General features: G+C 43.7%; 1 long non-coding RNA gene across 3 annotated transcripts in view; it reads left to right on the top strand.

The window, feature by feature from the left end:
* The window catches only part of LOC308483346, a 66974-nt gene that overhangs the window by 1511 nt on the left and 39897 nt on the right, over positions 1 to 25566 (top strand). For 2 of the 3 annotated variants that reach the window (XR_013989639.1, XR_013989640.1), the window contains exon 2: positions 18671 to 18753. The exons of the other annotated variant lie outside the window; for it this stretch is intronic. This is a non-coding gene — a long non-coding RNA (uncharacterized lncRNA). The remainder of the gene's footprint in view (positions 1 to 18670; positions 18754 to 25566) is intronic. 3 annotated transcript variants of the gene reach the window in all.

Below are 25566 nucleotides of genomic sequence, written 5' to 3'. Positions count from 1 at the left end.
TTGCTGTTCCGTCAGAGCTGCACTGAGCTGAAATAGACAGTCCCAGGCAAGGCAGTCGGGTTAAATTGACAGCAAAAAAAAAGATCCAAAAGATCTGGATGGGACATTTCTCTCTTGCAGGGCACCATATGGAAGAAAATGGGGTCAGGAAGTCAAGTCATGCACATTTCCACTCAAGAGAGCTGGTTCCATCCTAGGCTTAAGGCTGAGAGCACAAAGTGACCTCAGACCTGCCATACTGGGCCACACCAAGGATCCTCTCTCTAGCCGATCTCTCCAGGTTGGCCACCAACCTAGATGACTTTGAAATTTGTCTAATTCATAGAGGAGAGGGCTATTGATGGCTCTTAGTCATAATGGAGGCAGCAATGTTTTTGAATACCAGTTGCTGGAAATCACAGGAGGGGAGAGGGCTCTTGTTCTCAAGTCCTGCTTGCAGGTTTCCCACAGGCATCAGGCTGGCCACTGTGTGAACACAGCGTTGGACTAGATGGGTCACTGGCCCGATCCAACTGGCTCTTCTTATACTGAGTCGAGGCAGAATCAAGACTGGAGTGTGCATGATTTTTTTAAGATAAGGTGCACAGAATTTTCTATATGATTCTGCCTGAGGCTTTCATACATCCATACTTATATTTCCCAATCACCTCATGAGCATAGCCAGAATCCATTGCTTACTTGGCCCCCTCCTTGCTATTCCCCTTAGCAGTGTTGCTCTTGTTAAGCTCCTCTTCTCTGTTCCTGTTTGTGCTACACTATATCAGTTTCTTGTCAAAAGTGGTCTGTATCAATAGCCACATAGAAAATGTGCTTAAAGTACATTATTGACCATGGATTTCCACCCTCCCTTGCTAACTTAATTGCAACAAGTGTACCCACTTAACACTACACATTGTACACTTAAAAAAGAGACTCCCACGATTTATGCAAGTTTTTAAATCATTTGCAAAACAAGTTCTTTTCCTCATTCTGCTTTGCTCACTCCAAAGGCAATTTAGTTCTTGAACCATCTAGCTTTTGCCATGCCTGTTCATTAGCTATATTCACTTAGCTGCTTGAGCAGCTGTGCTGTTTAATGGAATTGGGTATAAAAATAAAATACAATAAAATGAGATTAATGGAACTGGAAATGAAATATAATGAAATGAGATCTGCATGCAAACAGTTTTGGCACAGTATATTGTCCCCCTAGCAGAGACTGGTGCATGTCCATTGCTGCAGAAAAACATGGTGGACCCTGAGGCCTTATCTTCTGAAGTTAGCAATCCCACACATGTGCTCTGCTACCCTCTAGTGGTGTGAGTTTCTCCATCTCTAGCCGATTGAAACACATGAAGTTGTCGATCTAGGCTTGCATTATCCGCTTGGATAGGTGTTGGCTCTCTAAGGTGGAGCACTTGCCATTTGAGAGCTTTGAACTGGAGAAGTCAAGCAACAAACCTGGACTCCTTCTGCAGGCTGAGCTTACGCTCTGCCACTGAGAAGTGACAGCTCTCACACCTCTTCTGTTTCCTTAAAAAGGTACCCCTGCCCATCAGGACCAGTCGTGACCGACTCTAGGGTTGCGCGCTCATCTCGCTCAAGAGGCTGGGAGCTAGCGCTGTCCGAAGACACTTCCGGGTCACGTGGCCAGTGTGACGAAGCTGCATCTGGTGAGCCAGCACCAGCGTCGCACACGGAAACGCCGTTTACCTTCCCGCTATAAAGCGGTACCTACTTATCTACTTGTACTTAGGGGTGCTTTCGAACTGCTATTTAGGCAGGAGCTGGGACCGAACAACGGGAGCTCACCCCGCCGTGGGGATTCGAACCACCGACCTTTCGATCGGCAGGTCCTAGGCTCTGTGGTTTAACCCACAGCGCCACCCACATCTGTTTCCTTGCTAGATGCAAATAGTTTCCTAAGTGTCCTGTGCAAATCAAATTGATAAGAGTGAGCTCAGGGAAAGCCACGTTTTAAAAATTGCATTTATACACCACCCTCTACCTCCAAGGAGCTCAGGGTGGTATGCATTTTATCCTCACAATAACCTGTGAGCAGGGCCAGATTTAGGTTTGATGAGGCCCTAACCTGTTGAAGGTAATGAGGCCCTTTATATGTCCAGCTGTCCTTTGTCAACAACAAATTGCCACTGTTTTTTTGTGTTGAATATATGCTATATGGTAATCTATGGACCTAATAGGTATCTAAAGCCATCTGCACATAACAAAAGCCTAGCAGGCGGAGCCCATTATTTACATCATAGGAGCCTACACAACACAAAACATCATTGCTGTATGTAGGTTTTATTTTATTTGTTTTTTATCTTATATTTTGGAAATGTACATCTAGGGTTTTTTCCCTTTAAATTTTTTTGGAGCCCCCAAGAGAGTGGGGCCCTAAGCTATAGCTTGTATAGCTTATACATAAACCCAGCACTGTGAGGTAAGTTAGTAGTAGAGACTGTGACTGGTGCAGGGTCACCCGAGTGAGTTCCATGGCTGAAGTGGGGATTTAAACCCTGGTCGCTCAGATCCCAGTGTGACACTCTTAACACCAGTGCTTTTTCCCCAGGGGGTACTCAAGGGTACGCAGTACTGGCATTTTTTGTGGTTAAAAAGTGTGGCAATTATTGTAACAACTTCATGGTGAGTACCGGCGCCTATTTCTCTAGGGGGGAAAGCACTGCTTACCACTATTCCACACCTGTTTCTAAGCAAAGCTGTTCACAGCCCTTTCTCAGAAGGAGAGAGAGAGAAAGGGGGAAGAAATCACCTCCTGAAGCATGCAGATTCCTCTCTTGCCTATGTCTTTCTCTGATGCCATTTGGAGCAGAGCATGAGTTCTCTGACTTCCACACTAGCCTGCCTCCTCTCCATTTTCTCTGGGGGCTCTGTAGTAAAATCAGGAGGAGGAGGCATGACCTTTGCGAAAGGGCAGTTCCTGCGTCAGCAGCGTCTTCCACTGTTTCATGTCATGAATCCCAGAAGGCAAGGGGTGTGGATTCTCAGGCCCTCGACCTTTTCTCAAACCTGCTGGCGCTGCTCAGCCTGCAAATTGCTGTGCTCACCTTGCAAACAGGAGGGGATTTCTAGGCAGATCTCCTTCAAAGAGGATTGCATGAGCTGGTGGCCCATAATTAGGCCTGCTTGGATTGGAGGACTGCCGTTGGGATCTTTCTGTCCAAGAAGGCAGCTGTCACCCTGCCTTTGCTTTGGCAGGAACTCCGTCCTGCTGGTTTTGCATCCTTGTTTCCCCCTCGGCATCTCAAAAAATACCTAAAGACCCTGTTCCCTCCACCACAAGACACAAACCTGGTATCTTTGACAGATCTTAGTGCTGCAGTGAGGGGTGGAGGAGAAATTCAGGGGTTTTTTGCCTTTTAATGAGAAATGATCCAAGTCACACTTTTCCACCCAATACAGAAACCAAAATATGATTCTTCTAAGAAATGTGCAATTCTCTGAATTTTGCAATTCAGTTCTTCAACCAACCAATGTGTTTTTAAAATTGCATATATTTGGGGAAAGCGTGCAATGGAATGTATCTATTGGTCAAAATAACATACAAAACTGCATTCTGTTTGGGGAAAGTGCGTACAAAAATGTGTATATTAGTCAAAACTGCATACAACAGCATGTATATAAGGGGAAATTTGCGTCAAAATGCTGATGAATTTTCATGAGGGTTTTTTTTAAAAAAATAGATAATTGATGTGGAAATGTGAAGAAATGGATTTAACACGGTAAAAATGAGAAACTCAGACTGGCACATTCTGGCACATTCTGACTGGCACATTCATCCATCTCCCGCTGTAACTTTACCTTTCAATTCTATTTCCCTCTTCATTACAGAATCATAGGATTGTAGAGTTGGAAGGGACCCAAAGGGTCATTTATTCCAGTTCCCTGTAATGCAGCAGAGAACAAGCTTCATCTTCAATGGGACAGCCCTTCAGATACTTGAAGAGGACTAACCATACCCAGCTCCCTCAACTGCTCCTCATAAGGCTTGGTTTCCAGACCTTTGATCATCTTAGTCAATCTTTACTGCACACATTCCAGCCTGTCAATATTCTTATTAAACTGTGGTGCCCAGAACTGGACACGGGATTCCAGGCGGAGTCTGACCAAGGCAGAATAGAGTGGCACTATTACTTCCCTTGATCTGGACACTATACTTCTGAGGATGTAACCTAGAATTGCATTAGCTCATGTGGTTGGGGTGTGGGGAGCAGTAGTGGCTGGTGGGGCAGTGCAGGGAGTGTGGTGCTGCTCACCTGGCCTCCCAGCACTGCACATGAGTGAAGCTGTGGGGAGATCCATATGGCCTGGGAACAGTGACAGGAGCATCAGAGATTTCCACTGCCTACTGCCTCCCCCTCTCAGTAATGGGCAGAAATTCATGGTATTGGGAAGTCAGCTAAGCAACAACACCATTCCCAGTGAGATAAAGGGGGCTTACTTTCTAGTACGAATGTCTACCTTCTCTCCTTCCATCCTACCACTTCCACCTAACAGTCACACCTTTTGACAGCTCTGGGTTGCTCCAGGTGGGCTGAACTGACCCAGGGCAATCCAGGGCTATTCCAAGGCTAATCTAATTCAGCCCAGGTCCTGAATTGGCCCAATTTGGTCTGTGAATGGGCCAAATCTGGGACATAGCCCTAGCATCAATAATAATAATAATAATAATAATAATAATAATAATAATAATAATTTATTATTTATACCCCGCCCATCTGGCTGGGTTTCCCCAGCCACTCTGGGCGGCTTCCAACAAAATATTAAAATACAATAGTCTGTTAAACATTAAAAGCTTCCCTAAACAGGGCTGCCTTCAGATGTCTTCTAAAAGTCTGGTAGTTGTTTTTCTCTTTGAGATCTGGTGGGAGGGTATGCCACAGGGTGGGTGCCACTCCCAAGAAGGCCCTCTCCCTGGTTCCCTGTAACTTGGCTTCTCGCAGCAAGGGAACCGCCAGAAGGCCCTCAGCACTGGACCTCAGTGTCTGGGCAGAACGATGGGGGTGGAGACGCTCCTTCATACCCTGAAAAAAACAAAACTCACATAAACACATAGATTGTGTGGCTGCGTTTTTTTATTTCCATGGTGTAAAGTAAGTGGAGTTTCTCTAAAGAGAGAGAAAGTTGAATCTGGCATTACAAAGTCCACATCAACGCATTGCTGGAACCAATTCTCTTTCCTTGGAGGCTGTGAATGGCCATCAATCACTCGGTCCCCCTTTCTGAAGGAAGAAGGAAATGGGTTCTGGGAACCTTCTTGAGGAGTGACAGAAAGGCAGAGCGAGGCAGAGCCTTTGGGTGGATGCTCTGCTGCCTGCCCCATTGCTTGACAGAAACGGCTTCAGAGCCAAACAGCTGCAGTCCCAGGGAACCTGTCAGCATCAAGCCAGGTGCCAGCGGTAGGTTTATTAAAAAGCCATGAGAGAATAATTAGATTAAAATGCAACAAGTCAAAGATGACGAATGGAGCATGTGCAAAAGCTTCCCAGGGTGTTAACTGTTTTTGTGTGTGTGTGTTCTTGATGATGCTAGAAGCAAACACCACCTGCTTTGGACTCTGAGTAGACTTGCCTGGGAATTACTTGATTGACAAATACACTTAAAACATGGTCAGAATGTTGACTGCAAAATGCCCCTTGGCATCTGAATAAAAAGACAAAGTGTAAGACGTAGAAGAAATGTTGGGATGCACGACATCAGCCCAGGGTTTAATCCTGCTGCTTGTGACTGTATTTTGAAGCCTTTCTGCTTCCTGGGTGTTGCCTTCAAGCAACATTAGAAGGGTCTCCCTGAATGAAGAGTTACATCCAGCAGGATACATAGGTGAGCAAATCCTCAGAGACCTTGATAACATTAAAGCACCTTTAGGAGAGAGACCTGGGTGAGCTCAATGGTTATATCTGTTGAAGTCAGATTTGGGATAAGCATCCTTGGTGAAAGATGAAATGCACTCAAATTAAGACATAGATGGTATTTACCGTATTTTTCGCACCATAGGGCGCACCTGACCATAGGGCGCACCTAGTTTTTAGAGGAGGAAAACACATACAAAAATATTCTGAATCAAATGTTGCACTAAACTATTTAAAGCAGCAAAGTGGGCGGCTCCTGTCCATTTGCTGCTTTAAATCGAGCCTCAGAGGAGGGTAGGAAGGGGAACCATGGCTTATCTAAGTCCAGTCAATAATGCTGAGCCTGACTTATGGCCATCGAGATTAGCCTGGCCGTCTCAGTGGAAATCTGGGGAGGCTGGGGTGGACATTCCAGTGGTCAAAGTGTGGTTGTGTCTTCCTGCCCGGCATCTATTTCCTGCCCTCTTTCTCCCCTGCACCCCCGCACCCTGCTTCCAGGGAAGGACGCGGAGCCATGGATCCTCTGCTCGCAACTGCAGTGGATTCCATCCACTTTGAAGCAGGAAAGTGGGAGAGGAGCTGCTTACACGAGTGTAAGCTGCTCCCCTCCCACTTTGCTGCTTCAAAGGGAGCCCAGGAGGAGGGAATCCGCTGCATGGATCCCCTTCCTTCCCTCGTCCTGGTTGCTTTGAAGCAGGAAAGTGGGAGAGGAGCTGCTTACACGAGTGTAAGCTGCTCCCCTCCCACTTTGCTGCTTCAAAGGGAGCCCAGGAGGAGGGAATCCGCTGCATGGATCCCCTTCCTTCCCTCGTCCTGGTTGCTTTGAAGCAGGAAAGTGGGAGAGGAGCTGCTTACACGAGTGTAAGCTGCTCCCCTCCCACTTTGCTGCTTCAAAGGGAGCTGGGGAGGAGGGAATCCGCTGCAGCTTCCCCCACCTCCCGGAGAGCCTGCAGAAGCCGCCCGCTCTTTAAAGGGGCTGCGCGGCTTCTCCTGGCTTTTCTGGGAGGTGGGAGGGATTCCCCCACCTCCCGCAAAACCGGCAGAAGCCGCCAGCTCTTTAAAGGGGCTGCGCGGCTTCTCCTGGCTTTTCTGGGAGGTGGGGGGGATTCCCCCACCTCCCGCAAAACCGGCAGAAGCCGCCAGCTCTTTAAAGGGGCTGCGCGGCTTCTCCTGGCTTTTCTGGGAGGTGGGGGGATTCCCCCACCTCCCGCAAAACCGGCAGAAGCCACCAGCTCTTTAAAGGGGCTGAGCGGCTTCTCCTGGTTTTTCTGGGAGGTAGGAGAAGGGACTAATGCAGCCAGTCAGTCCCTTCTCCCTCCTGGGGAAAAGCCCGCAAGAGCGCACGAAGCTTGTGTGCGGCTCTTGGGGGCTTTTCCCGCCTGCCTCCCCCTTGCATTCGCTCCATAGGACGCACACACATTTTCCCTTGCTTTTTAGGAGGGAAAAGGTGCGTCCTATAGAGCGAAAAATACGGTATATCCGTCTCTGCTTAGTAAAGTTATCAAAAGTGTCTTGTCACAATGCTGGACAAATTGTGGCAACTTGGAGTCTTTTGTTCATATGTGGTGGTCCTGCCCATGAGTACACCCCTTTAGGGTTAATGTTTGAACTGACCATGGCTCAGACAATTGATATAAACCATGAGATTGGTCTTTTTCCATCTACACTATAAATGTCCAAGATATTTTGGCTCCTGAGGCAAACCACAGAATGGTGTCCCCCTCCTCACCAGGGAAGAAGGGGTAAGTGAAGATCTACATCAGAAACAAGGGGGCAGGATAAAGATCTATATTGGGATCTGCTGCCCCTGTGGATTCTGCCACCTGAGGCAGTCACCTAACCTTGCCTCATGGGTAGGCCGGCCCTGCCAGGACCTCACCAATCTTCAAATATCTGAAGGACTGTCACATGAAAGAAGGAGCAAGCATATTACTCTGCTGCTCCAGAGGATATGACCTGAATCAATGGATTCAACTGACAAGAAAAGAAATTCTGAATAAACATTTGGAAAAACTTACTGGTAGTAAGAGCTGCTTAGCTCAGAAGGTGATGGACCAGGAGATCTCTTCACTGGAGAATTTTAAGCAGAGATTGGATAGCCACCTGTCAGGGATTCTTTAGCTGTGATTCCTGCATTTCAGGGGGTTAAACTCAATTACCTTTTGGGTATCCTACCCAATGCTACAATTCTATGATTCTTTGAAGGACTTCATAACTTACCTGATGATGGCAGCAAGTCTTACAATTGTTCAACACTGGAGAGGGTGCCCACTACATCCAGATTGCAATTCATAATTTTAATTCCTGTGCCTCATTACTGATCAAAGTAGCAGAGTTCATTCCATTGCTGTTTTTAACTATTGTGGTCTCTGTAATAACAATTTGTTTCTTGTTCATTTTCATCAGTTGGTTGGTTTCTCTGGCCTCTTTTGCACAACGCCTCCTGCTCCAATAAATCTGAACCTGCCTACCAAGCTAACCATGATTCTAGTTTAGAAATTGTTTCATAAGAGCTCTAAGTCTCCCACCAAGTGGCAGAGCAGATGCTTTGCACAGGGAAGGTTCTGGGTCTAGTCCGGTGTATCTCCAGGAAGCAGAACGAGAACAGAGAGCTTGAACTAGGTCACTTTTGGGGTCCCTTTCAACTCTACAATTCTATTATTCTATTTTAAAAAAGCTCTTCCTGCTTCCTGAAAGGCTGAAGAACCATGACAAGCCACAGCTGGTCACTTCCTCTCCACTTCTTTCTCTCCAACCACAGAAGCTTTCTGTGTGGCCTCATCCGAAAGATCGTCACAGCATCCTGAAAGACATCTCCATGCTCTCCCCCACACTTAGGTGGGAAGAAACACATGGCAAAAGAAAAATAATGATTACATGGTTATAAGAAGAATATGCTTGATGTTTGGGTGTCAAATGAAATGTAATTTTGAATGATATTTTTGCCCTTTGAATGATACATCATCCTTCAGAAATGCCACGATCTGCCCCGTTATTAATGCAGTTTAGAATGAGTGGAATTGAAATGATAATGAGTTTCTAAATTAATATTGCAACTTCCCATTTCAGTATTTGATGAGCTGTATCAAAACTTCATTAAATCACTCTCTGTTTTGCCAGCTCTGGTTTATAATCAGGGCTGAGAGCATGGAGTCTTGCTCCGGGAAACCAGTTTGGTCTGCAAGCTGAGTTCTGGTGGGCTTGTATGCATGATGGGCTGTAGTAATGGCACAAATAAGGGAGTTAATGATGTGTTTTTCAAAATGTGACAACAACACTTTTGATTGTTAAGTAAATATTGCATGCAAAATTACAAGGCTAACAAGATGCGACTTTTGCTTTCTGGCTTAGCATCGCATCACAGAAATTCTCCTTCTGAACACCTCAGCAGTTGGGAAAGGTATTGGATTTTACACTAACCTTTGCTGTTGCTTTCATAGAAGCTGAATGGCATCTCAGATACAAATACAAAGCCTACTTCATTATTTTGCTTAGGGTTCCCAGCACTCCCGGGCTAACTGGTAGCAAGGGGTTTTCTTTGAACCACTTTCCTGACCCTCTTTCTAGGCCATTAGCCACACTTCTTGGACAACTTCTGCTGCTACCTTCTTCTTGTGCCTCTTCCACTTCAGGCTGATAAGCCATCCTGAGACACAGGGCTGCAGAAAGGACAACAGAGGCAAGTGAAAATGATGGAGTCTGAAGTAGATAAGCTTCCTCATCTTCTGGTCCTGCTGACAGATTTCTCCAGGGACACCAAAGCTCTGGAGGTGCTCCGGATGGAAATTACAGCTGTGAGGATTGTGGGAGGGTGGATTTGGTCGAGGCACGTATATCTGTAGCAAACGACTGGAGAAATGCAAATGCAGCAACCCTATGTAAATTGTAGGTTGACATTAGGACCTGCCAGAACTAACCTACTTATTCCAAACCCTTCCAATATGGATTCCCCCGACCCAATTCCAGAAGTGGCAGAAAAAACTACACTCATTTATTTTCTCACACGAAAAGCCAAGAATAAGCCCCAAATACCTGCACCACCCCTCCTCAGAAGGAGAATGGGGACATCACCAACCAGGTATGCCACATAGTCCTGTATATTCTAAAAGAAGAGATGAAACAATGGGTCTACTTGGAGAGAGACGCCATTGAAAACATCCCCACAACAGCATACATTTCGCCAAATTTCGCCAAAACAAACAAAAGAAAATTCCCACAACACTGAACAGGTTCACACAGTCCATGCTTAAAGCATGAAAGGGAAAAGTAGGCAAACTATCCCCATCCCCACTAAGCCCCCTGGCCTGTCACCCACTATTCCAACACACAGCACAAAACCTCCAGATAGAAACCTGGCAAGCCAAAGGCCTACACTCTCTAAAAGACTTCTACAACAACAACAAACCCATACCAACACAAGAAATACATGGCAAACTAAGGGACACCCAAATACCTTCGCTAACACACCATCAACTACATGCCTTCTTAAACAATCCAGTAGTAAAATCAGCAGCCGCTAGGCCCTTGAACAACTTCAAAAATCTTCTCCTGACAGCAGAGGGACATGGCAAACAGATGGTATCCACAATATACAAAATACTGCTCCAAAATCCCACAAACCCCCTTGACACAATCAAAGAACAATGGGAGCATGACGTAGACTATGAAATTAACCCCACCCAATGGACTAGAAGGTGGTCTAAACCTCACATTAAGTCCATATCAGCCCAAAGAAGGGAACTCACTCCGAAACTCACCTACAGGTGGTACGGAAATTGGCACTGATACGCCCAAGAACCTCACCAAGATGTTGGCGATGCTGCACCTCCACAGGCACATACCTCCACATGTGGTGGGAATACCCTAAAATCCAACCCTTCTGGACAGCAGTCCTACTAGAGATATGCAAAATAACTACCGTATTTTTTGCACCATAACACTCACTTTTTTCCTCCTAGAAAGTAAGGGGAAATGTCTGTGCGTGTTATGGAGGAAATGCCTACGGGTGGCATCGCTACGGATTTTCCTCCTCTAAAAACTATGTGCGTGCTATGGTGGGGTGCATGTTATAGAGCGAAAAATACGGTAATCAGATATTAGAACTCACCCCAAAACTGGCCCTCCTGAACATCTTTCAAGATCATAATGACCATTCACATTATACAGAGCTTATAACCCACCTACTCTCAGCAGCCAGAAGCCTCATAGCCAGACACTGGAGAGACCTGTCAGGAGTAAACATGGACTAATGGTATCAAATTGTATGGGAAACGGACTTACTAGAAAAGCTAACCAATAAACTGAAACTTACCCAGGGACAAATAGAAGAGAACACCTTCACCCCAGTATGGCTCCCCTTTATCACATACACAGCCCAACAAGACAATAAGAATATACCAACAGCATACAAATCAATCTGGCTTACCTAACCCAACAAGCCATCCCTCCCTCACAAATGCAAACAAACACCAATGAAGCCAGCCACAGACAAGCAACACCCTGCCCCCCCCCCAATACCTCTCACTACCAAGAAAATGTAATAAATGAATAGAAAGAGAACCTACCCAGCTGACGGGTACATAAAACCCCACACGTACACTATACAACAGAATATAAACCTCACCACCCCACCCCTCTTCTTCCCCAACCTTATACTGTACTCAACACGAATGTCTCAAAACAAATGTAACTGATTTGTAAGAAAGCCTGTACAACCTGAAAATAAGAGACAACACATGTACTTTTGTAAACCAAGAAAATATTTAATAAAAATATTTTTTTAAAAAAACAACAGTTGGGATAATCCACACATTAAAATTGGAGGCATACATGCTCCCACACACACCTCCCAACCTTGGCATCAATTTAGTAACATAGATGAAAAGTTCTAAAAGAGATCTTAAATGCCATTTACATCTCCTGACACAGAAGCCAGGATTAATTATACTAAAAAATAGATTTACATCCAGGCTGGGGACGCCTGCACATCCCTTGTGGGAATCAGTTCTCCAACCCAATTAAGCATATGGCTTCCTACTGACATTTAAATTTACCTTTTTGAAGTACAGGCCAGTTCCCTCTTGTCCTTTTCCTCATGCAGAAAAGCCAATCTGCATACCCTTTCTAATATTATTTTACACATTTGAACACTTTTGCCAGGGAGTTTTTATGGGAGCTTTGTTTTGCTAGGCCGAAATGTATCTTGTTCATTTCTGCTTCTTTAGATAGCTTGATGTTGAGATGAGGGAACTATGGTGTACATAGTCATTTTAAGTTTGGGAAATACTAAACTTACAGCAAATGAATTGTTGTCCTCCCATTTTACAAGTGGCAAAATGAGGCCAAGAGAAAGGCTTGTCCAAGCACATCCAGTTGAGCCCATGGCCAATCCTGATAAATGTCATAATTATGCATGTTGCATATCCTTTGTTCAAAGGAGCCATTGGCTCAGAGATTTGGGCAGCCCTTTTTTATCAGCTGATATTCACACTCCTTCTGGCCTCCTCTCTCCTTTTACATTCATGGCTTGTTTGGAAGAAAAACATCCAGGAGCCCAAATTTGGATGTCAGGACACTCCAGGCGCAGCATTGTTGTTGTTGCTGTTGCTGCTGCTGTTGTTGTTATTGTTATACCCTGCTTTCATAGACGCACAGAACTGCAGAGTTGGAAGAGATCCCCAAGTTTTCATAGAAGCACAGAACTGCAGAGCTGGAAGAGATCCCCAAGGGTCTAGTGAAATTTCCTGCAATGCAGAAATCACAGCTAAAGAAGCCCTGACAGATGGCCACCCAACCTCTGTTTAAAGACCTCCAGTGGAGGAGAGTCCACCATCTTCTGAGGCAGTTTGTTCTACAGTTGAACAGCTCTTACCATCAGGAAGTTCTTCCTAGTGTTTAGCTGGAATCTCATTTCTTGTCATTGAATCCATTAGATCAGGTCCTCCCCTCTGGAGCAGCAGAAAACAAGCTTACTCCATTTCCCACATAACAGCCCTTTAGATACTGAAGATGGTTATCACTAAAGTTACCAGATTTTTTTCAATGAATCCGGGAACACTTTTCAACTTTCTACTAAATAGATGGATTTTGTCAAGGGACTGATTTGTAAACCCGGGGACTGTCCCCAGGAAACAGGGACGTCTGGTAACCTTAGTTATCACATCATATCTTCTCTTCTCTATGCTAAACATACCCATCTCCCTCAACCATTCCTCATATGGCTTGGTTTCCAGGCCCTTGATCATCTTGGTCACTCTACTCTGCACACCTTCTAGCTTGTCTATATCCAATTTAAACTGTGGTGCCCAGAACTGGATACTGGACTCCGGTTGGGGTGTGATCAAGGCAGAATAGAGTGATACTTTTACTTCCCTTTCTGAACACTATACTTCCATTAATGCAGCATAGAATTGCATTAGCTTGATTTGCAACTACATTGCTCTTGTTTCTGAGCAGGGCAGCAGGTGCCAGTGAGTAGCATTAAATAAACTTTTAAGCATGCTGCTTGTTCAAATGAAACCATAGTCTTGTTTTTAGCTATGGTTTGGTATGGTGTTCAAACTTGGCTAAAGAGAGCTTAAAAAAAATGTTTGCGTGCTTCTGTTTCTAAATGTATTTATTGCCTTTGAAGAAAAGGGCTAAATATTAAAAAAAAAAAGTTTACTCTCCTTTCTAAAGTCATTGGCACCATTTCTTCTGTGCAAATGCTTTTGCTCCCCCTTATGGCTGAGAAGGCCAAAAGTTTTCCATCTGGCTCAGAGCTTGTTCATATCCAGCCAAGGCGGCAGGAACTTGTCAACAGCGATAAATCCTAACGTAACCTTAATGGCTAAGCAGTTTAAACTTGAAATTGCATAATTCGATGAAAAGGATCAAGCCAACTAACCTCATTTCCTCAGACCTACAATCGGGTCGAACACAGAAAATTAATTAGGAAGCAATTCCAATACTTGTAAAATAATTAACGGAGCCCCCAAGTCGAGCAGGCCAGAACCCACATGCATGGCTCGGCGTTTTTGTTTGTTGTCAAGCCTGCCTATAATTAAGTTGTACAATGCCAAACTGGGATTATACCTAGCTCCTCTCCCCCTCCCTCAAATTAAGCAGCTCTTTCAAAGCCCAGCGATAGATACAGCTAATTCATTTAAATTCTCATTTCAAGAGAGACATTTCATTTCAAGTTTGGTGCCTAATTACTTGGCCCAAACCCAACTCCTCTGCCATTTTCAAATAAAGAGATGCTTTCAAACCTCTACAACCCTTTAATTTTCTTTTCCTTTAAATGCTAATAAAGACACAAACCATCAAGAAAGTCCCAGGTTGAATTTAAAACAAAAAAACCAGTATTACTTTTGACAGCCTATCTCTATAGTTCAATGGAGATTTGTTTGCATACCCATATAACGAAGGATCTGGATTTGTTCTGCAACCCTTCGCAATTCCCAACATCATCTTTTGTTGGAACTTCATTGAGAAAAGTAATGACTTCGGTATAAGATGAATACTTTGCCTTATTTTTGGCAGTCCTGGGTTTATCCTCCATGAATGGAACCCAGAGAGCATACACATAACCAAAGAAGCTACCTGAAGCAGAAAACCCATTTCAGCTTCTATTTCAGCACAGTTTAGCCATGGAAAGGTATCAATTGTGCTCAATCCAGCTGCCCAGGTAGCCCACCACCATGATGTCTTTGTGATGAGCAGGGACACTAATGCCAATAATGTTCTCCTCGGCACCTTCTTGGTGACTAACGCTCAATACCCAGCGCCACTAGTGTGCCTAAGCCACCCCAGTAGATCTGCAGCGTTTCCTTGATCAATCACAGTATTGCTTTTAAAAACATTTGGATTAAGTAAATCAGATTGCACATGGCGAATATTGTATTTAGTTGTAATACAACCAATTGCAAGTTCAAGAGCAGGATACGCAACATTTATGTGTCATCCAGAAATGAAAAATTACCCTAGAGGTTTCATTGCTTGATTAATTGATTGATGTACTAAAACTGATGTGATTGACTAAGACGTCTTTCATCATGTGACAGCCATAAGAACATCAGAAGAGCCTGCTGGTGGGTCAAGCCAGTGGGCCAATGAGTTCAGCATCCTGTTCTCTCAGTGCCCAACCAGGTTCCTGTGGGAAACCTGCAAGCAGGATTTGAGCACAAGAGCTTTGAGAAACTGGCATTATCAATGAAATAATAGTTGGTGGATTGTTCTGGAGTGCCATTTTAAAGGAACAAGAAGAACATACGTTTAGAGAAGATTGGGAAATGTTTATTGAATATATGGGGGGAATTGTGTACACTTGAAAATGTTGTCAGCATTAAGATAAATTCAACAGTGTAAATAAGTTTTGATGGATGTAATAATGGAACACTGAATGGTTTAGTTTATGTAAAATATGCAAGGATTTATGATATGGAAAATGAACCATGGAAAGTGAAGAAAGGAAGTCATTGATATTTTAAGGGTGTTTAAATGAGTATTCTGAATTGTAAAACAGAAAATTTAATAAAAATTATATATAAAAAAATAAAATAAAGGAATTTGTTTGCGATTAGTAGAAATGATTGCTTTGTTGAAATCCATAGGGCACTTCATAATTTCAGTAGCTGTGGGGGTTGAGCTTATCTTGTAAGGGGGCTGGAGGCCTTTAAAGTGTGCTGCTTTCTTCCTATTGAACTTTTCTTCAGTCTCCCGCACTCTCCCCAGCTGCCTGGGCTTCCTGAGCTGAACAAGCCCTAGCAGAGGACTCAATCGTAACTCCCTGCATAGTGATACGAGGCAGGCACCTCCACTGGTTGTTTTTTGTTGTTGTTTTTGTGCCTCCTGAAGACATTCTTGTGGGAATGTTCAGGGTGGCAGGAAAGGATATATTGTTTATTAATATCCTTCCTAACTTGCACTAACAAGTTCCTGTACTTAGCAGAGTGCATTCCCCTTTACACAGCAGAAAACTAGTTGCAAACTCGTGTGAGTTTCTTAAGACAATACGTAATTCAGTCTGGCTTGTCCAGCTTGAAATGTGTTCTAATATTTTCCTGGTAAGACCCCTTGAATCCCTCCTAAAGGAATAAAGACACCACAGTCTTATTCATAAGAAATTAAAAGAAAGTTTACTCCCGACCAGGCAGAGCACAGTGTAATCCCTGAAGGCAGGCTTTAGGCTTAAAGTTACAAACATGTACAGACAGGTTTACCCCATAAGGGAGATGACCTGGGGGACTGCTCAGCTGGCAGCCAGCAGCTCAGTCCAGGAAGTTCACAGGACCAAAGGAAGATGGAAAAGAGGGAGTGTGGCAGCATGCCTTGGCCTTTTACCAGGTCTGGAAAGGTCACGCCCACCCACTAGTCATATGCAAGGAAGGATGCTCCAGGTCAGGAGGAGCAGGAAGTTTCGACTGGCTGGACCAAACATTCCCTTGCATGTACAATGTTGTATTTGACTTCTCCCAGTGGATTACATACCACAATTCTTGTTTAGATAAGCCTGCTCCAATGTTTAGAAAGTTTGTAGGAGTTTTCATTTTAGTCAGTCTGTTTTATTGCAGTTTAAATCTCCTGCATGTTTAAATTACAGCTGTAATATATATATGTATATATATATATATATATATATGCGTGATAATGTTATTGTTTTATCTTGTAAACTGCTCTGAGGTGTTGGTTTTTTTCCTGCAACCAAGCAGTATATTACTTTTATTAACCAAATAAATAAATCTCATTACATCTGCCCCTGACTGATGCTTTTTATGCTTTGAACTGCCCAGAGGTCTATGGATGAAGGCTGGTATAATTTTTTAAAAAAAATAAAAAGTCAGGAAGGCTTAATAGTGAGCACCCAAGACCAGCCTGTTGGCTGAATTTGTTCCTTTTACCCCTATGTAAAACAATAATCACCACCACCATCATCATCATCATCATCATAACTTTAAAAACCACTAACAATAGACAGTTGCCATGTGGATGGTAGGCAGCCTCTCCAGTTTCACATGAATATTGTGGGGGTTTTTAGGAAACATTGGGGCACAATGGAAAGCTGCAGAGCAGAGACTGCTTAAGAGATGATTTGCAGAATTTCAGGAACACCCCTCGGCCACTTCAAAAGTAAAGTGAGCCCAGAAAGAACAGCTGCGCCACAGAGAGACTCCAATAATTTGACTGAATTTTTCCAGTGACTTTTCTTTTCTCACAAACGGATAGAGGATGGTAAAATAAATAAAAATAATAATGTGAAGGAGATATTTTTCGCATGGAACTAGCAGCCATTGATTACTTTAAGGACCTCTTTGAATCTCAAGACCTCTTTGAATCTCAAATGTGACTCAGAATCTCATGCAGGGGAGGAGTTGTTTAAAGCCTTTGGTCCTACACGAGAAAACAAGAAATCAATTTATGGCAAAGATTACATTAAAAAAATATATAATTACGCCATGTTGTAGTGTTGGTTGTTGCAAAGTGCTGAGCTGCAGAGAGGAGAATAGATTGTTATTAATTTCCATTCATGAAGCTTAGCAGAATTTGCCAAAAGGCAATTAACAGTATTATATATGCACTCATCAGTAAGGCCACAGGATGTATATCAGATTGAAGCCAATATAAACTTTACCTTCCAACAAAGTGGCTTAAAGACAGTAAAAGCAATCTGATATTTAAAAATTACTTACACTTTTAAAAAAAAAAACCATGGGAATGGTGAAGAAAAAAACACAATGTAAAAAAAAACAAAAAACCAGAAAACTTATAGACCTAATAGTTCAAGGATAGTTACAGGTAGGTAGCCATGTTGGTCTGCCATAGTCGAAACAAAATAAAAAAAATCCTTCCAGTAGCACCTTAGTAAAGGGACCCCTGACCATTAGGTCCAATCATGGCCAACTCTGGGGCTGCGGCACTCATCTCGTTTTATTGGCCGAGGGAGCCGGCATACAGCTTCCAGGTCATGTGGCCAGCATGACTAAGCCGCTTCTGGCGAACCAGAGCAGCGCACAGAAACGGCGTTTACCTTTCCGCCAGAGCAGTACCTATTTATCTACTTGCACTTTGATGTGTTTTCGAACTGCTAGGTTGGCAGGAGCAGGGACCGAGCAACGGGATCTCACCCCGTCACGGGGATTTGAACCGCCGACCTTCTAAGTGGCAAGTCCTAGGCTCTGTGGTTTAACCCACAGCGCCACCCGCATCCCAAGCAGCACCTTAGAGACCAACTAAGTTTGTTATTGGTATGAGCTTTTGTCTGTATGCACACTTCTTCAGATACACTGAAAACGAAATCATGACCATACCCTTATATATAGTGAGAGGGTGGGGAAGGGTATTACTCAGAAGGGTGGTGGGAATGGGTGATTGGCTGATAGGTGTGGTAAACCTGTTGACGACTGTTAACGACTGCAATTGGTCTTACAGGAAAAAGCAAGGGGTGAGATGGCTAAAAATAGCTTTATCACGTATAATGAGATAAGAATCCAATGTCTCTATTCAGACCAGGTTCAAGGATAGTATTTATTTAGGTGAATTACAGATGGCCCAATAAGTATGGAGCCAAGAAGGTGGTGAACTTTTACAGACATCTTCACTTAATGTATGATGGTATAGTTATTTTGTTTTATGATGTAATTTGTTGGCATCCAACACTGGTCTTACTCAGAGTAGACCCATTAAGGCTAACAAATATGGCTAACTTAGGTTCATTCATTTCAGCAAGTCTACTCTCAATTAAGACTAGCATTGACTACAACCCATCGTCATCTATCTCGTTTATTGTCTAATTGAAATTATAATTGTTATTTTACTGTTTTATTTATTAATTTCAGTTATTAATTGCTTCCTCTAAGTGCATCCTGAAATGATAATAGAACTATTATACCCTGCTCTGAGACCCACACGTGCAGAACAGGTAAGAAAGAGATGCACCTAATGAATAAACAAACATAAAATCCAATGCTGCAATTTCTTAGCTATTGGAACGCTGTTTTGCATGCACATATTTAACCCTGAAGAGTTGGTTTGCAAGAAACAGAACATGGGGTAGCTGTGTGTTTCAGGCAGCCATCTTTGCCCCAGACTCCAGTAAATCCCCACCAGGGAGATCAGCCCGACCAGACCTCTTGATCTGTGTCGAATGCCTCCTGCTTCTCCGAGGTCCTGATTCTGCTCCTTTCCCTCACCTAGTCGGTCATGCTTCTTATGTCAGGCTTCCAAACTGATCTGGCTGCCTTCTGGAGTACGCCTAGGTGGCTGCGAAACCATCTGGTGCTGTTTAAGAAACAGTCTGAACGGCTGGGCTTGAAATTCATCATAGTTAGGTTGGAGCAGGTAAAGGGCAGCCAGAGACAGCAGAAGCCGCAAGGAAGAACATGGCAAGGACAGGCAGCTCTCCAGAAGGGTCAACTGTCAGGTGGGTAGGAGATAAGAAGCTGGTCCATGCAAGGCAGCACATGATGCATTGGAGACTGGGGAGGGGGCAGTGTTCAGGGGCTCTCGGCAAAGCAGCATACGAAGCTGCTTTATACATTGGTCCATCTAGCTCAGTATTGTCTACACTGACAGAGGCTCTCCAGCATTTCAGGCAAGAGTGTCTTCTAGTCCTCTCTGGAGATGCCAAGGATTTAATGTGGGACCTTCTGCATCCAAGGCAGATGCTCCACTGCTGGGCTATGTTCCTTCCCCTCTGGTCAGAGGAAATACTCCTCTGGGGGGGAATGAAGAGTTAGGAGTGTGGGTGTATAATTCATAGAATGGTAGAGTTGGAAGGGATAACCAAAGGTAATCTAGTCCAAACTCCTGCAACGCAGGAATCACAGCTAAGGAAACCCCGGACTCAGCTACACAGCTGCAAATAAAACGTTTTAAATGTGTTGTTAAGTGAAATTTCCAATACGACACTAGATGGCGAGAGTGAGCTACGCCAAATTCAATGTCTTTTTCAAAACTTTTTTTAAAAAAGCATTTTCACAGCATTTTTTAATGTGTGTGTAGATTCCACTCCTGACAGGTGGCCATCTAACCTGTTTAAAAACCTCCAATGAAGGAAAGCCCACTACCTTCTGATGTAATCCATTCCACTGTCGAACAACGCTCATCACCAGAAAGTGCTTCCTAATGTATAGTCAAAATCCCTTTCTTGTAATTTGAATCCATTGGCTTGGGTCCCTGTGGCATGTGCAAGTGACGTCAGCATGCCGCGGCATGTGCCAACATGACACGCACGCATGCTGCTGTGACGTCTGCATGCCCTGGGCACCACTGTCATGAGGGCAAGGTGGTACGCCTGGCTTCTCGTCTCTCTCTTTCTTTTTGCTTCTGACATTTTGGTTGCCTTCACCCAGAATAAAGACATGAGCCACAAGTGTTGGCTTAAACTGGGGTTGCTTCCATACAGCCCTTCTTCTCAAGGCATAGAGCACCTGCTTTGCATGTCAAAGCTCCCAGGTTCATCTCCTAGATAGCTGTTGCCAGTCAGTGTGTAGACATTATTTAAGACTGACTCGGCAAAAGACAACTTCCTTTGTCCTTGCACCTTTTAACAGGAAGTCAGTCCACATGGCAGCATTGTTAAGGTGCAGCACTCCAGTGTTTTCAATGCCATCCTTCCACAATTTTCTGGTGTTATCATGATTACCATACCTGCAATGAAACTCAGTTGTAGCAACAGCTTGTTCACGGTGTGCCATTAGGGCTTTCAAGAGGAAATGCTTCCTTTTAAGCAGAAAGCTTACTGCGTAAAGCTTCAGGCACTTTCACTCTTGGTAATTTGGGCTGTGGGATTAGTGCAGAATTGCCCCTCACTTAGTCTGTTTTTGTCCCCTGCAGGGAAGAGGTACAAAATTACTCACTTACTTTGTTTTTTCCCCTCCTTCCTACCCATTCTAGCAATATTTTTGGCCCTGGGGAGGACAAAGGCTGACTAAATAAAGGGCAGTTAATGGGGAAATTAGTTCTGACTCCCACAGCCTCACCAAAAACTAAGTTTCAATATATATTTATTGTTCTAGCCAAAGCCATGACAAACCCACAACTACAGTACAGTGGTACCTTGGTTCTCAAATGCCTTGGTTCCCAAACACTGAAAACCCGGAAGTAAGTGTTCCGGTTTTCAAACATTTTCGGAAGCCGAACACCTGATGCAGCTGTTGGCTATTGTTTCCGGGTTCCTGCACCCATCAGAAGCCGCTCCTTAGTTTTCAAGCATTTCGGAAGTCAAATGGACTTCCGGAACAGATTAAGTTCAAGAAACAAGGTACCACTGTACTTGGCGCTTTTGGTTTTGCTATTTATTTTGCGTTTTTGTTTTTGAGGCTTTTTCGGTTAATTTGTTTTTGTGACTGTGTAGAACCCAGTTCAGCTGACTGATTGTGTGACTGCATAAATGGATAAAAGTCCCCCCTCCAAAAATGACTATCATCAGAGCAAGTAAGAATTAATTTTTCATCATCTACAATACTGTCTTATTTATTTTATAGCACAGTACATTGATTATTGCTTTCATTTTATGGATCAATGGTCTTGTTAGAGGGTAAAATTCATGTTAAATTGCTGTTTTAGGGGTTGTTTTTAAAAATCTGGAACGGATTAATCCATTTTGCATTACTTTCTACGGGAAAGTGCGCCTTGGTTTTGGAATGCTTTGGTTTTGGAATGGACTTCTGAAATGGATTAAGTTTGAGAACCAAGGTACCACTGTACCAATAAAATAATACAGATCATGCATCCAGAATATAAACCAAATTCCATGATGTTGGAGAGAGGCTACCAGAGACACCAACAAACTCAAATCCATCTTGATTTCAAATTAAACATCAGAATCACCACAACAATTGATTAGCAATTTACTCTAACTTGTTTTTTCTTGATTTTTAAAATTTGTTTATTTATTTGTAGTCAGTGCACAGTGGGCCACTCTGTGTGTTACAAAGCTATTAACTGTCACTCAAAAGAAACTGGACCATGTCTGCCAGGGTGGACCTGCTTGCTTGTGTGAACATGGATTTCAGAAAGCGATCTCTTGGATCTCTATATAAGGGGCAGGCTAACAGAAAATGAGCAACGTCTTCCACCTGAGGCTGACCACAAACACAAAGTCTGTCTGCATACAGGACCTTATTGTAGTGTCCATCTAAGACTGCTGTAGGCTTCACTTGGAAATGTGGCTTAATAAATGCATTTCTTAAGGAAGCTGGTGAGAGTTTGGTCAGATAACTAGCTCTAAAATGCTTTGTTCTCAAGATCTGCTGTATAAAAACTATCATAAATGGGTAGTTACCAGTGCCCACAGACTTCATCTAGGCAACTGCAAGACAATTGTCTTAGCTGGCCACTTTGGCACCAGGATTAACATCACCAAAGAAGTTGCCCTATGCCAAATGGGAAGTGGGTGGGTCTTACCCCTCACCCGGCTGGTAGTTAGAACAGTGATAGCCAGGGTTGTTGTGCATGAGCTAGGCAGCAAGAAAACAAACTGAGAAACTGGATACAGATGCAGGCTTGATTTGTGCTGGAATCTAAGGCCGTGATGAAGGGAGAAGCAAATTCTGCTGTGGTGCTAATGCTGAGACCCCCTCCATCTTAGGTTCAGGCTTTATAGATGTGTAAATAAACCACATATCCAGTAGTGATGTATGGAAGGGAGAGCTGGACCATAAAGAAGGCTGATCGCTGAAGAATTGATGCTTTTGAATTATGGTGCTGGAGGAGACTCTTGAGAGTCCCATGGACTGCAAGAAGATCAAACCTATCCATTCTGAAGGAAATCAGCCCTGAGTGCTCACTGGAAGGACAGATCCTGAAGCTGAGGCTCCAGTACTTTGGCCACCTCATGAGAAGAGAAGAATCCCTGGAAAAGACCCTGATGCTGGGAAAGATTGAGGGCACAAGGAGAAGGGGACAACAGAGGACGAGATGGTTGGACAGTGTTCTCGAAGATACTAGCATGAGTTTGACCAAACTGCGGGAGGCAGTGGAAAACAGGAGTGCCTGGCGTGCTCTGGTCCATGGGGTCACAAAGAGTCAGACACAACTAAACAACTAAACAACAACAACAAACCACATGTCCTAAAGTCACCACAGTCTCTGCTGACCTTCATTCCAAGGAAACCGATTCTGGAACCGCTAGAATCTCTCACATTTTGGAGATTGGGTGGTGTGTAATAATATGAATTCAAAATCTAACCACCCATTCGCCCTCCTAGTTTATCCCTTTATTCCACCTTCCTTTCTGTTGTTCCTTTTAGTTTGTATTCTCCAGCTGCAATGTTATGCTTGTAAGTCCTATTGACCCCAATGGGTCTTGCTTCTGTATACACGGCAATAGGATTCCCCTGCCCGCCTCCCTTTCCTTTCCTCTTGTTCTTTCTCATTTCAAAGCAGGCAATTCTCTCCCCTTTATGTAAAATGCAGCTTCCCCAGATGCAAGGCTCTGAGTAATTACCACCCCATCACTTTCCTTTTCGAAGCTCCTTGATTGCATATTGCTTATTCCAGTCTATTAATTTTCTTGTCTTGCTCCTTTTCATCCTGGCTTCTGTTCTTTCCATTCTCCTGACTGTGCCTGTCCCCACTAATGATCTCCTGGCTAAATCACATACAGCCTCTTGCCCATTCTTCTTCTTTTCAATCCATCTTCTACCTTTGATATGATTGATTTCTCTTCCTGATTTGCCTTTCAGTGCCTGAAGAGTCCAGCAAGTTTAGTCAGCCAGCCAGAAACCAGTTAAAGCACCTTCTCCAACCAGATCTACTCAAATGATTTCCCCTTCTCTAACCAAATTCAAGATTGCACCACCACCACCACCACCACAACAACAACAACAAACCCACACACCTGCCCTGACACACCTGCAAGGGCACATTAGGTCTAGAGGACCTTGTGTTGGGACAATAGTGGAGGGAAAGGCAAACAAATGGAGGGAGGTGGTGACATTTTCTTGAAGGTTTTTTTTCCTGGTGGTGGCCTATCTAAGTGTCTGAGGACAGGATTAGATGAGGTGGCTGAGGGGCAGGTAGATAATTTTTACATTTTTAGTTTTAATGAAACATTGTGGCAAGATCAATCCATGGCCATAAATGAGAACCATTTATTGCTGGCCATTAAGATCCAAACTATCCCAAAAGCTCAAGAGGAGAAGGCCGCTTGGAACACCGAGGAAGAATATTTGCAGCATTATGTACCCAAATTGAATTATTCATTTATATTCTATATAGAGAGCCAGTGCGGCACAGTGGTGAGGGTGTCAGACTAGGACCCGGGAGACCAGGGTTGAAATCTCCACTCCACCATATGAAGCTTACTGGGTGTGACCTTGAGCCAGTCACTGCCTCTCAGCCTAACCTGCCTCATAGGATTGTTGTGGGGATTATAAATGAGGAGGGGGAGAAGAACCATGTGAGCCAGTGTCATGAATGAGACAGCTCCCAGTGAAGGTTTGCAGCCAACTGAAGAAAGCAGCCAGGAACAGAGAGAGTTAACTGTCATGCAGGATGAACATTGGCTATTGCCAACTCCCCTGCCCATTGGAATGCTGATTGATAAGGGAATGACTGAGACTGGGCAGGAACCCAGTCAAAGCTCTCAGGAAGTTCCAACAGGTGGGGACTGAGAAGGAAGTAGTCTGTCCAAAAGGGAAGAGATTGGAGCTGATCCAATCCCTCCTAAGAGTTGGCTAAGGGGACAGCTGTTAGACAGGAAGCAAAACAAGAAATGTAAGCTACGCAAGTTCAATATATTCCGCAAAACCTGGAAGGGATCTTCAGAAGGGTCATCTTGAGTAATGATGACGGTGGCTTTCTCAGAGCCGTCCAGAGCTATCTGTTTGTTTTTGCAATAAAATCTCCTTTTTTAATTAGCTACGCTTACTGTGTTATCATGCTGGGAACTTGGACTCCTGACAGCCAGCTTGAGCTTCTTGGAGAAAAAGGTGGGTTATAAATGCAATCAATCAATCAATCAATCAATCAATAGCCAGCCCTTTACCCTAAGGTCCCAGGGCAGGTTACAACATTAAAACACAATATTAAAAGCAGTTTAAAACAAATGACAATCGCAACATGTATGTCATATGTCCTAAAAATATGCCATGTTAGCAGCAACAAATTGGAAAACAATTTTATCATCACCATCATCATTTTTAATTTGTATACCGTCTTTCTGTCTTACAACACTCAAGGTGGTTTACAAGCTGAAGTAATAAAAAATGTACATCTTATAACAATCTAATGCAATACAAAAATGTGATAATAAAACATAAATTTAAAACAGGCAACCTACATCAAAAAAGTAACATTCAACAATCATTAGAATAGTATTAAATAATAATACAGTGGTGCCTCGCAAGACGAATGCCTCGCAAGACGAAAGAGTTTTTCGTTTTTTGAGTTGCTTCGCAAGACGAATTTCCCTATGGGCTTGCTTCGCAAGACGAAAACGTCTTGCAAGTTTGTTTCCTTTTTCTTAAAACCGTTAATACCCAGGGTGCATTGCTTGAAGAGGTGCAGTTGCGACTTGACTTCGAGGAGCAACTCATAGCACGCGGTGTGGTAGCCTTTTTTGAGGTTTTTGAAGACTTTGGTGATTTTTGAAGCTTTTCCAAAACTTCTTTTGCAGCCATTTGGTAAGTTAAACTTTTAAAACTTTTTTGGGGGGTTTTAGATTTTGGGTTGGGGTGTTTGGAATTCAAGGACTTGGTGTTGGGGAGGGGTTTGCAAGAATCTGGAA

Source organism: Podarcis pityusensis (assembly GCF_964106645.2).
Source record: "Podarcis pityusensis genome assembly, chromosome: 8".
Classification (NCBI taxonomy): domain Eukaryota; kingdom Metazoa; phylum Chordata; class Lepidosauria; order Squamata; family Lacertidae; genus Podarcis; species Podarcis pityusensis.
The sequence above is the reverse complement of the archived record's forward strand: the minus strand, read 5'-3'. Positions and strand labels throughout refer to the sequence as shown.